Source organism: Ceratotherium simum, chromosome 36 (genome assembly GCF_057802395.1).
Source record: "Ceratotherium simum simum isolate JZ-2026a chromosome 36, ASM5780239v1, whole genome shotgun sequence".
NCBI classification, from domain to species: domain Eukaryota; kingdom Metazoa; phylum Chordata; class Mammalia; order Perissodactyla; family Rhinocerotidae; genus Ceratotherium; species Ceratotherium simum.
The window spans coordinates 1,761,547-1,775,544 of record NC_141935.1 but is presented as its reverse complement, the minus strand read 5'-3'; positions in this window follow the sequence as shown (position 1 = coordinate 1,775,544).

Sequence of the window (13,998 nt, the reverse complement as noted above, 5' to 3'; positions counted from 1 at the left end):
ACTCCACTTCTGCTCCCACCTGCTCTACTGTCATCTGGCCAGACTGCAGTGGTTTAGGGCGGTGAAGTAGGCTGGAAATTTCCAGAATTTAAGCTAGACCTTCGACACCTCTGTTCATCAAGGTCGATTTATGAAATTAGACTCCAAGGCAGAAGAAAGGGTTGATGGCTTTTGGAGTCATCAACGCGAAGACGAAGACGAACTCAAGGGCCACAGAGTTTACGAGACAGGAAGGTCTCAGCAGGCAGGGATTGTAGCTGACTCTCCTTGTAGCTTGCACAGTGCCTTATGTGGAGCAGGTGCTCCATAGTCAGGATTAAATATTTGGATAGTTAAATTGTGTGAATGTGTGCATGAATAAATTCATTTCCCAGTTTGCAAGGTACCAACCAAAAGCAAGGCTGCCACCTGCTGGTGAATTCATGAAAAGCACTCCTCCAGGGCCTGGGCTGCCTAAGCGGCCCTGGCGACGTAGACAATCATTTTTTCACCAGGATCGCTTGATATTTAAATTCTTTTGACTTTCACTCAAGACATCCTAGGTTCACAGCAAAGAAGCCAAGAATGTCCTGGGACACTGGTCAGAGAAAAAGACCTTTGAAGGTAGCGGAAGCTCTGTTTTACATCTCAGGATCCTCATCTCTCCATTGGCAAACGTTCCCTCACCAAGATCCCTGTCCCCATCATCCATCCAATCAGAGACAAGAGCACCCACTGTGTACCAAGGTCCCTGTCTCTATCATCCGTCCAGACAGAGAAACGAGCACCCACTGTGTGCCAAGCATTGGGCTAGGCGCCAGGAGCATACGAATTGGACTTTATAGGGAAGGGGAGGCAAAGTGTGCGCTGGGATGTCATATAGGAGACAGGCACAGGCAGAGCGCCAGGAGTCAGGAGGGGAGACTCCTCGCTGTAGGAGTTGGGAAGGCTCTACTGGCTGTTTACACACGCTAAGGAATGGGGCCACAGGGGTGGGTAGGCATTTGACACGTGGAGAGGGACAGCATCCAGTTATCCTCTGCTGTGTAACACATGACCCAAACTTAGTAGCTTAAAACAGCAACAGCCATTTATGTTTCTCTCTCATGATTCTGGGACTTCTTGAGCTCGGCTAGCTAGTTCTTGTTCAGGATCTCCCATGCGATGGCAGTCAGGTGACAGCTGACTGGAGTCGTCACGGAGACTCCCTCACTCACGTGGCTGGCAGCTGATGCTGGCTGTCAGTTGGGACAGTGAACTGGAACCCCTACTTGTAGGCTGTCCACGAGGCCAGGACCCCCTCACAGCATGGCGGCTGGGTCACCAGGACAAGCATCCCAGGAGGGCGTCAGGAGGAAGCTATCTTGCCTTTTGAAACCCAGCCTCAGATGGCACAGAGTAGATCTTCCCTGGTACTCCACTAGTTGAGACAGTACAAAGCCCCAACCAGTTTCAAGAAAGGGGACACAGACCCCACTTCGTGATGTGTGAGTGCCAAGGTTCTGGGAGAGCATGTGGGATGGGAAATATAACTGCCACCCTTTTGGGAAAATACAATTTGCTACAGGCAGGACGGTCATTCTGGGTGGATACCTTCGTTGATGGTAGCTTTGGAGATGCATTTTCTAAGAGAGAAAGCAGTTTTTACAGACTGGGCATTGCTAAGAGAAACATGAGATTTTACAAGTGTTCACTGAGCCATTGTCACTAAGACTGATGAAAAAGGTTTCTCTGCAGAGGAGACTCTGGGAAAGGGGAGAGGCATGCTGAACTCCCAGGGAGTGACAGGAGGCTGAGACACATGGCCAGTGCCAGTTGGCCAAGGCAGCGGAGTAGTGGCCATTGAGGGGGCCCATCATGTGAGGTTCTGCCAAGACTGAGTCTTAGAGGGGAAGAATTGGTGTAGTGGCACTACAGCAGGTGGCCAGGAAGAGCCAGAGGCCACGTCCAAGCTGAGGCTTTGAGAGCAGCAGTGGGCACGGCCCAAACCAGGAAGCCACAATCAACAGGAAGCCATAGTGTAGCAAGAGAGATAAGATGTGCACACAATAACATGGCAGCTATCAGCTCTGGCGTGACACGGAAGCAGGGAGCAGTGCTCACGCCAGAGCAGAGCTTGGTCAGCGATAAGACGTAGCCCTATGGTGAGAAGGCAGGTTGACAGCAAAGTGAATAGGGATGGAGATCAAGGACCACAGCAGAGCTCAAGGGCCCAAGGCCCTTGGTGGGACCAGGGCACCAAATGCCCAGGACCCTCCATGTCAATCAGCAGCCTTATAGGGAAGGATGGCTGAGCCTGGTTTAAAGGCTGGACGAGCCAGGAACAGCGAGGTTCAAGCTTGGCTGTCTGGGAAGTTGGGCGTTTGCCTGCTTGGCAGCTGCTGAGTCTTAGTAGTGAGATTTCAAGGACTCAGTGTCCGGGCCCTGAGACCCGAAGGGGAAGGAGACTATGGCTTCCTTCTCTCCACAGTTCTCTAACATGGCCTGGAGACGAGAAGGACCAGCAGCAGGACGGCCAAGCCCATCCCCAGTGTCTCGCTTGCTTTTGAGCAGGGAGGTGCCGTCACTTGAGCCCCTGCGCGCAGATTTATGCTGCTCTAGGAAGACTAGTTTATTCTTCAGACCCTGGGATATACAGAGGTGGTCGCGACAAAGCTTCCTCTGCTACGAAGGGCTGAAGAGAAGCATGAGGCTGTGAGCGCCTTGAGGACAGCATTGCATCATGGTCTATTTCTGCATGCCCAGTGCCTAGGAGAATATTGGCTCAGAGTAAGTATTTGAGACGGAAGGAAGAAAAAAAGGAAGGAAGGAGAAGAGAGTCAGACAATAAAAAAAGCTGTGCCCTGGTTTCCTAGGCAAACCGGAGCTGTCAGTCCCGGAGAGCCAGAGGAGTTCTGGGGACACCAGTTACCCATCCAGACATACAGGACCTGACAGCATTTCTTTAATTGAAAAGCCCCAGCTTCATAGAGATATAATTCATGTACCATAGAATTTGCCCATTTAAAATGTACATTCCAACGGTTTTTAGTAGATCTTTAGTACGTTCACAGTTTTGCAACCATCACCACATGGAAACATTTCATCCCCCCAGTAATAAGCCCCGTGCCCATTAGCAGTCACTCCGCACTTCCCCCAGCCTCTCCAGCCCAGGGCAGCTGCTAATCTGCTTTCTGTTTAATCTCTCTACTCTGAACATTCAGATAAATGGAATCATATAACACTTGGTCATTTGTGTCTGTCTTCTTTCACTCAGTCAACATACATTTTCAAGGTTCATCTGTGTCCTAACACGGTCAGTACTTCATTCCTTTTCATTCCTGAATAATACTCCATTGTGTGGATATTCATGTCATTTATCCGTTATTGATATTCAAGTTGTTTCCACTTTTTGTCTATTTTGAATACTGCTGCCACGCGTGTTGATGTCTCAGTGTTTGTGTGGACGTGTGTTTGTGTTTCTCTTGGGCAGACGCCTGGGAGTGGCATTGCGGGTCGTGTGGCCACTCTGTGTTTAGCTCTTGGGCAGACGCCTGGGAGTGGCATTGCGGGTCGTGTGGCCACTCTGTGTTTAGCTCTTGAGGAGCTGCCCCACCGCTTGCCCAGCAGCTGCACCCTTCTCCACCCGCTCTAGCAACATGTGCGAGTTCCAATTTCTCCATGTCCTCATCCACACTTACCATTATCAACCTTCTGCCTACAGCCAACCTAGTGGGGGTGAAGCGGCATCTCATTGAAGCTTTGAGTTGCATTTCCCCGATGACTAATGACGCTGAGCATCTTTTCATGTGCTTATGACCATTTGTGTATCTTCTTTGGAGAAATGTCTACTTAAATCCTCTACCTGTTTTTAAATTGAGTAATTTGTCTTTTTGTTATTAATTAACATTTCCTAAACTGAGGTTCTGAAAATGTGGTATCTGAGGACCTGTGAGTTCTCAGTAAAATTCATTTTAATAGACTTCTGTTGCTGGTCCAGATGGAGTAACAGGTGCCCTCTGGCCTAAAAAAACAAAAACAAGAAAAGGCAAAATATATGAAGTAACAATTTTCAAGACATTGGAAAACAGGCAAGAAGGGACAGCGAGCCCTGAAAACCGGGAAACAAATGGGGCGACCTGTGCTGGCCCCAGCCTACCGCCTGAGAGCCTCAGGCCACCACGCAGGGGAGGGGACCCAGGCAGAGCTCAGCAGGTTTCCCGAGCTGAGAGTCTGCAGAGGCCAGAGTTCCCAGGACAAAGGACCAGGAGAGAGAGCTGCAGAGAGAGCACTCGCACGTCTTCAGACGCCCTCTCAAGTCCTCAGCTTGCACTAACCAGCACATTCATGTGCAGAAACTATCTGAGGCTGGGAAAAAACATTCAAAAGAATTAGTGGAATCAGTGCCCAGCGTACACATGGGGCCAGGAGGAGGGCCTGCTCTAACGCCAGAGTGGAAAACCCCGTGAATCCTGGCGGCTGGGGTGGACACACGGGAGAATGCTGCCTCAGTGGTGGAGGAAGATTAACCCAGACGAGCACTGCTCTAGACATCTCTCCCCACAAATCTGAAAAGCAAGGCCTAAAAGAATCAAATTGTTTCCAAAAACTTAACTACATCCCAGAACAAAGCTCAATGATACATATATATGACTACAAAAATATCCCATACCCAATAAGATAAAATTCACAATGCCTAACATTCATAAACAGTTGCCAGGCATGCAAAGAAACAGAAAAATATGACCTATAATGAGGAAAAAAAAATCCATCAATTAAAACCAACCCCAAACTGACACAGATGTTAGAATAAACAGACAAGGATAATAAAACGGACATGATTACATTTTATGCATTCAAAATGCTAAGTAGAAACACAGAAGATGAAAATTAAAAGACCCAAATTAAACTTCTAGACGTGAAGACTATGATGTGTGAGATGAGAAATACACTGAATGGATTTACAACAGATTAGACATTGCAGAGGAAAAAAATTAGTGAACTCCAAGAAATGGCAATAAAAACTTTCCAAATGAAAACAGAGAGAAAAGATAATTTTTTGGAATGAACAAAGCATCAGTGAGCTGAGCGACAAGTTCAGCCTAATATAAGTGCAATTGGAGTCTCTGAAAACAGAGGGGCGACAGAAAAAATATTTGAAGAAATAATGGTTGAAAAATTTCCAATTTGATGAAAACTATAAATTCACACTTGCAAGAAGCTCAGTAAAGCCCAAATTCAAGAAACATGAAGAGAATACACCAAAACACATCACAACTGAATTGTTCAAAACCAGTGATAAAGAGAAAAATCTTAAAAGAATCCAGAGAAAAAAAGCCACTTTATGAACAGAGGAACAGACAAGGATGTCAGTAGATTTCTCACTGGAAACGCGAGCGAGAAGACAGTGGAGCAACATCTTTAAAGTACTAAAAGCAAAAGCTGTCAACCTAGAATTCTAAACCCAACAAAAACATATCTTTCAAAAATGAAGGCAATGGGGCCGGCCCAGTGGTGTAGTGGTTGGGTTCACGCACTCTGCTTTGGAGGCCCAGGGTTCGCAGGTTTGGATCTGGGGCTCAGACCTACACACCGCTCATTGGGCCATGCTGTGGCGGCATACCACGTATAAAAAAGTGGAGGAAGATTGGTGCAGTTGGCTCAGGGCCAATCTTCCTCACCCTCACCCCCCTCCCCCAAAAACTGAAGGCAATATTATTTGGCAATAAAAAGAAATTGAGTACTGATATACACTACAATATGGATGAACCTCGAAAATATGCTAAGTGAAAGGAGCCAGTCACAAGGGACCACATATTGCGTGATTCCATTTATACATAGAAAATTCTCAGAATAGGCAAAGCTATACAGACAGAAAGTAAATTAGCAGTTGCTAGGGCTGGAGTGGAGACACGGAAGAGTGGAGAGTGACTTGTAATGGGTACCAGGTATTAAAAAGACGGTGAGAGAGAGAAGCCACAGACTTGAAGAAGACAAATGAAAAGCATATAACTGAAAAAGGACTATTAGCCACAGTATATAAAGAAGGATTACAAATCAAAGGAAAAAAGATTAACAATACAATTGGAAAAAGATTAGGAGATAGGAATAGAAGGCAATCCTAATGACCACTAAACATATGAAAAGATGCTCAACCTTATTAATAGTTGGTGAAATGCAAATTAAAATCACAATGATCTACAATCTCACATCCACCTGGTTGTCAAAACAAAAGATCTGATGTAGATGTGGTCAAGTTAAAGGTGTCCAGACTCTACAACCATCAGCTTCCCTCCTGGAGAAATACAAATGTGCACAGTAAGGTGTATGAAAGAACTTCCATAGCAGCAAAACTGTGCTACAGTAGCAAAACACTGGAAATAATAGAACTGATAAGTTGTCGTACTGTTGTGCAGTGGAATATTATACAGCAGTGGAAATGGATACACTAAAGCCACGTGCATCAACATGGATGAACCTTACAGATACAATATTGACTCAAAGAAAGTTGTAGAAGAATATACCCACTATGATTCCATTCGTATAGTTAGAATATGCAAAGCATATAGAGTGTAAAATGTAGTAAAATTATAAAGATATGTGTAGGAATGATTAACACCAAGTTCAGAATAGCATTTCCTCTGTGGGGAGAGAGGCGAATGCAACAGAGGAGGAGCTTAAACTATATTCCTGCTGCTTTGTTTCTTAAACTATGTGGTGTTTACAGATGTGATGGTTAAATTTTATGTGTCAACTTGGCTGGGCCACAGGGTGCCCAGATATCTGGCCAAAATTATTCTGGGTGTTTTTGTGAGGGTATTTTTGGATGAGGTTAATGTTTAAATCAGTAGACCAAGAAAATCAAATTGCCCTCCCCAAGGTGGGTGGGCCTTGTCCAATCAGTTGAAGGCCTGAATAGAACAAAAAGGCTGACCCTCCCCCAAATAAAAGAGCATTCCTCTGCCCCACTGCCTTCAGACTGAGACATTGGCTTCTTTCTTCTGGGTCTCAAGCCTGCTGGCTTTCGGACTAGAATTACACCATTGGCTCGCCAGGTTCTCAGGCTTTCAAACGCAGATTGGAACTAAACCGTTGGCTCTCCCAGGTCTAAGTCTTGCCAACTCTCCCTGCTGATCGTGGGACTTGTCAGCCTCCGTAACTGCCCGAGCCAGTTCCTTATAATAAATGAATAAATAAATAAATATCCTCTTGGTTCTGTTTCTCTGGAGAAACTTGATACAACAGGTATGTTTGTTATATTACTTTCTATACCTTTGGCATGTCTAAGAAATTTCATAAAGTTTTAAATATATAAATAATGAATGACTGTGAAATGTCAGATGCTACAGAGGCCAAGTAAAACGAGAACTGGAAAACACACATGAGATTTGGCTTTTAAGAGGCCATGAGTGCCTTTGCTGGAGCAGTCTCAGATCTGCGTTTGGGGGGAGGCCAGCCGTACGGAGCTGTAGAGAGATGGGGAGGATGCGTCCCTGCAGGAGGGCAGCTGGGAAGTGAAGGAGAGTCGGGGCTGTTGCTAGAATGGGGTGCAGGGTAGAGGAAGAAGTTTAAAAATGAGTGACTTCATTCTCCTCGGGGCTTCCACACTTGTTCTGTGGGAATGATCAGAGCCCTTGTGTTTCTTTGGTCCCACTAAATATTCCAGTAAAGATTCTGGAGGACTCGAATTTCATCCCCTGGGTATACAAAATGATTTTTAAAACATTTAACCTAAGCGCAAATACTCTAGATGTCAGCTTTCTTAGTGGTGGTTTTCCAAAGAGTGTACTACCAACCTCGCTCATGGACAGAGAGACACTAAAACAACCATCAGCCCATGTTAGCCCCAGGTCTAAGGGGGCATCAGACCCACAATAAATTAAGCTAACAGTTCAGAAAGGCTCTGCACTGGAATAAGAATTGAGAGAGAGGGAGAGAGGTTTTACTTTCTTTTTTCTTTTGCTTGAGTGGTTGAACTTGGCTGATGGAGTGTTGCTAATGGTTTCCCAATTTAGGTTCAGGGCGCTTGGCAGCCAGTGTTTTCCAAGCCACAGAGGCTGAAGGGACACGCTGCTAGTCTGTCTCCCTCCTCCCAGAAACTCAGTCTGGGTTTTATTCTAATTTCTTCTTGGTCTCATCAAAGGAGCTCCAGATGAGGAGATTCTGCGCTGGGTATTTCTCCCTGCCCCGCCCAGGCGGATTGCGAGGTTTTTCCAACACTCCATTCTCCCTGGGCTTTCCCAGCTGCGGCAGAGGGAAAAGCTCCAGCAGGGGTCAGCAGTGTCTCCCATTTGGCCGGGAGCCGCTGCCACATGTGCTGCTTCTCCAGGCACTGCCCAGGCTGGTGGGGGCTGACCTGGAGAAGACCTTCCTGTGGAGGCCTTGGCATCGCTCGGAGCCTGGGCCACTCGAGATCCCTTTCCCTGAGCGTGGAGTGGGATGGGCAATGGAGGGACGCTCATTGGAAGACAGATAATCCAGATGTCTGCAGTGCCAATGCACCATCTGGATTTCTACCGGGAGGTTTTCTGTGTTTGGCTCTGGTGATGCACTGTGTAGGTCTGGATGTCGGAGGACGTGTCTCGGATTTGCCTTGCTGAGATCTGCTCGGAGACCTGGGATTTCTGGACTTGCTCCGTACCCAGGCTCTCCGTGAAGGTCCCTGAAGCGCTCCCACAGTGCCGGCTCAGACCACGCCCCCCGCATGCCCAGTCTGGAATGGAAGTCTCCAGAACCACAGTCTCCGCAGCCCAAGCCACACAAGAGCAAGTTCTGCTCTGTTTCCAGACTTGTCCTCGTCCTTGGCCCGGCTGATCCACACTGTGGCTCAGCTCCCAGCGCCCCGCCCCAGGATGGCTGGAGGGAGCCCATCCAAGATGTCCACCTCGCTCCTTGTCCTCAGTCTCCCCAACCCCAGTGTGGTGGGGGTGGGGTGGTCAGAGGACCAATGAGGGCCAATGGGACAGCTGTACAGCCTGAGCAGCTCCAGGCAGGAAGAGGGTCCCGGTCTGTAGCTGAGACCCCCCCCCCAGGACCCCAGCACCTCCAGGCAGCCTCCTGCGCTGCTGTGACGGGCAGATGCTGTGCCTTTCCACCTGCCCTCGGAAAGAGGGCTTCAGTGTGGGCACCGGGCCTGCTCTCCCAGGAGTAGAGTTACAGCAGCTGATGGAGGCAACAGGTGTGGCCCGCGTTACAGCTGCTGCTGAACACATCTGTACCCACGGGGAGAGGGCTGCAGCAGGACCGGTGGGTCTTCCACATGTTCCCCAGATCCGCGGGCGTGTGCCCAAAGGGCCAGGGGGTGACTGAGCTGTGGGCAGACTAGGATCAGCACCCACAGCACACTTTTCTCCCAGAGATCCCAAAGCGGGACCCCTTGCCAGGCCACCCCAAAGTCAGCCTCACTGGCCCCTGCAGCCTGGGAGTCAGAGGCCTGAGTCCTCTCTTCTGTCCTGCTGCCCAGCCTTTGGCTGAAGCCAGCTCCTCTCTCTTCCTGGCTGGCTCAGCTCAGGCCTTTGCAGGATGGAACTCAGAATCCTGGCTCTTAGTGGCTCTCCCAGAACACCGGGAGGGAAGTGCTTGAAAGAACAGCTCTTTATACACTCAGACGATTTCTTGCCATTCTAGTGCCTCAAACTACAGCATCACTTCAAGGGAAGGGGAGCATTTGTGGCTCCTAGTCTGTGCCAGGCACTGGGTCCAATGCTTTACCTACATCATCTCATCAAATCTCCCAACAACCCTGCCGGGGATGTAGCGTCAGGATCGTTTATGCTTCGTAGGGGAGAAACCAAGGTCACACAGCGAGGATGCAGTGAACCTGCGACTCAGTTGCAGCCCTGACTCCGTCCACTGGGCACACTGCCTGAAACGTCCCGCGCCTGGGTAGGCCCCACTCGGGCCCCACCCCCTTCCCTGTGGAGGGAACCCCTGCCTGCCCCCCCCGCCCCCCCCCCGTGCACCGCAGCTCGAGTCACCTCCACCACCTTTATCACATGTCATTCGGGAACTCCCACCCCAACACCTCCTATCACCGCCCCCCACAAGGTGGACACCACAGCCTCAAGATCCACATGGAGCCAACGGCCCTCTTGTCAAGGGGCTCCTGCGCCCAGAACTCCCCCCACATCCAGCCTGCTCCCCTCAAGCCGTACTGCAGCATGGGCTCCTTCTCTGCCTCCATCTGCCCCTCTTCAGGGTCCCCACCTCACCCTGCCTTCTCTTTCCCCTCTCAAGACGCTTGTCTTCTTAATGTCTTAAGAACATTTATTGATATAAGAAAATCTTCACAGACTATATTAGGAGTATCTTACCATTTTCTTTGTCATTATATAAGTAATACCTGAATACATTCTCCTCGTAAAAACAACCACAGCAACTCAGACGTACAGAAAAAATTAACAACTCCCTTGATGACTCTCCCGAGAAGTAACCACTGCTGTCAGTTTGGAGGGTCTTTCAAGCCTTTAACAAAAACGTGTTTGCATACAGGTGTACGTACATGTAGAAAGATACAGTGTTGTGGGGCATCTTTTGACATACATGGGACCATAGTGTGCACATTGTTTTGCAACTGTTATTTCTCTGAATCCTCAACATGCAGACTCTGCGACTATGTTGCACACTGTGTACAGTCTGTAAGCGAGTGAGTTCTGGGGGGAGCAACACTCTTCCTTACTGGGGCCTTTAGAGTCTGACTTGGGCTCTGCTTTCTGCCCTGTAAGCAAAACTGGCTACATAATCTACGGGGTCCAAAGCAAAATAAAAATGTTGGATCCCTTGTTTAAAAAATTACCAAGAATTTAAAGATGGCAACAGCAAGGCATTAAACCAAGCAGGGGCCCTTCTAAACACGGGGTCCGGTGTGACCGCACAGGCCATGTGCCCGTGAAGCTGGCCTGCCCACGGGCTCGATGGAGACTGGCTGTCTCCTGGATGCTTTGCGTCAGTGCGTCGCTGTGCTAACAGTGGACATTCCCGGCTCGGTCTCCACGTTGGCTCTGGACCTTGATTCTGCACCCAGCCTTCGCCAGCAGCATCCTCCACTCCAGCACAAGCAAACTCCCAGGCTCTGTCCTGCCCGTCAGCACTGCTCTGGGGGCACCCACGAAGAGCGGGGTGCTACACAATGACATCCCTGTGCCTTGGGGGGAAGGCTCTCTGGAGATGAGAGCCCTGAACTGCCACCCGAGAGAGCCAGGTCTCAGCTCTGGCCCTGCCACTCAATTTGCTGTGTGTCCTTAATTGGTAAGTTGCTTAACATCTTGGCACCTTAGTTTCATTATCTGTTAAAGGTGGGGGGGGGACTAGATGGTCTTTAAGGCCACTCCCAGTTCTGAAAGTCTCTATTTAAATGACTCTGAGAGATGACGATGATAAGGACTAACATTTCTGGAGCATCCACCATACTCCATTTACATGCTCATCCACTGCTCACAGCAGGCCCGGGTGGCAGGCCCTGTTGTCCCATTTCACAGAATGAGGGAGCCAAGGCTCAGATTAAAACACATCCTGAATGAGGAAACTTCTTGGGGTGATGGAAATGTTCTAGAACGTGGTTGTGGTGATGGTTGCACAACTCTGTAGGTTTACTACAAATCATAGAATCGTACATTTACGACGGATGAATTTTATAGTATGTAAATTACACCTCAAAAAAGCTGTTAAAAAGAAAGAAAGAAATGTACTGAAGCTGAGAAATGACAGACCCCCTCACTGCCACTGCACACTGCCAAGGAAGGGCCCCTCTCACCTGCATCTGTACACAGCACTCGAAAGCGTGGACCCGGGGGTTCAGATCTGCCTGGGTTCATATCCTGGCTCTAGCATTTACCAGCTGTAAGACCCAGGCAAGATACTGACCTCAATCTCTTCACCCATAAAATAGAGGTAAGAATGATAGCTACTCTGCAGGGCTGTGGCGAAGATTAAAGGGGTTAACATCTGTTAAGTGCTCGGAAGAGCAGCTGGCATACCGCAGGGCGCTATAGGTACGGACTATTATGATGAGCCAGGCTTCGCCCTGCCAACCCCATCCCTACCCTCCTGGCCCCTTAAAGAAACACCTCTCTTGAAAAGTCATCTTTGGAAAAACACCGTGATGACTTTTAGCACATCTCACTTCCTGGTAACAGAGAGAGGGAGAGAGCATCTTCCCAGTCAGGCAGTGACTTGCTCCCTCTCAGAAAACATCCATTACCGTGCCCACTTCTCCCCACAGACTATCTCTCCCGGGGCCCCGTAAGCGCAAACAACCAACACAGAGGCCCTTCTGAAAGGAGGCCTGCGGCCAGTCATGAGGCCTGAGAGGCCATGGAGGGGACAAACTGCTTTGCCCGCACCCATCCCCTCCCCCCCCCGATGAAACCCCTCACTGGTTAATGAATCAAGCTTGAGAGGACCAGGGTTGTTAGTGGACAGTCAGATTGCTATGACACATGAGTCTTCAGGCCCTGAGCCCATCACCAGAGTGAGCGTGGCTGGGGTGGGGCATGAGCTGGGGCTTTCTGTTTGATGAGCACTTCTGCTTGTTTCTGCACAGTGCTGTGTATGCCACTTCCCCTTCCATCATCTCACTGAACACTCTTCTAAGCCTCAGGAGGTGGATATTGTTGTCCCCTGGGGGTCAGCAGCCCCTTTCACTGATGAGCAGACGGAGGTGACACACTTCAGCAGCGGCTGAGCCATGCACAGCGTGGACTCAGGTCTTCTGACACCAGGCCCAGTGATTTTCCACTGTGCTCGGGAGGAGGAAGTCAGAGGCTCCCTCGGACTCCAGCTCAGAGGCTCTAATGACATTTATTAAAGGCTCAAGAAAAGAAGGCAATGTCCTGTCTTCAGATCCCTGCCAACGGCCGTACAAGCTGCTCTGGGCGCCATGAACCAGAGAGCCAGAGGCACAGACAGGCCCTCCGAGGCCCACATGGACCAAGGCTCCGACTCAGCTCAGATCCCCAAGGCCCCCGTCAGATAACCCAGGTGGTGAAACCAATCAGCACTGGTCCACAGACCTTGAAGTGGCAGGAAAACAGGCAGAGCCCCCAAAAGAAAGAAATCAGGCTGCTCCCTGGGGGGTCCCAAAGCTCTCATCTCATCTCTAGCCTGCGACTCTATGGGGTGACAACAGGCTCCCGGGCTGACTTTTTAAAACCCATTTGTCACATTGACATTAATCCTCTCGTGAACAATCTCCTCCCTGAGGCAGGCCTGACTCTAAGCCGTGGATGGAGGAGGAGATGGGGGAGCTGTTGGGTTTTAAGGAGTCTCAGTAAGGTCAGCAGGGCCCCGAGGCCACCTTCTTGGTGAGGGAGTCGGGGTGTGGGGACACGATGAGCCTGAATCTCACTCCTCTCATCACCCCCCAGCCATCTCCCTCACCAGTGTCCCTCTGTTCTTTCCACTTCCTCCCCCCAGCCAGACTTTCCCTCTACTTCTTATTGATTTTCATATTTAAGGAAAATCCATTTGCTTGATTCAGAGCAACTGAGTCATCAACGTGTTCAGAGGAGGTACTTGCCGGAGGCCACTTCTGGGACAAACAGGCTCTCTCCTCGCTCACTCCTGGCTTCTCCTCTCTGATGCTCCGTCCCAGCCACCTCCTCCTTCAGTAGCCTTCACACCCTCTGCGTCTCACCCACCCAGGCTGGCCCACCCCACCCTCAACTGGTCCACACGCCGTCGTCTTTATCCACACACACTTCACTGTCGGAGGTTTGTGACTGGGGCATTTGGAGCAGGGTCCCAGAGGACTCGTAGGGTCAGCCACCCATGATGGGGGAGAAATGCTGATGGCGTGCACTGATGGGAAAGGTCTAACCCTTACAAAGTGACGGCTTTGGCCTTCTTTCTCATTCTGGAGATCACCCAAGAAAAGACCTCACCCCAACGTTACCAATGTTGCATGGCGGGGGGGGGGGCCTGTGTGCAGCCTCACTATGGGTCAGGGGGCAGTTCAATCCCTGAAACCGGTTTGTGTGCCTACTGCGTGATCCTTGGTCCTGGGGCCTCCAAGGGCCACGGAGCTCAGCACGCCCCACTCTG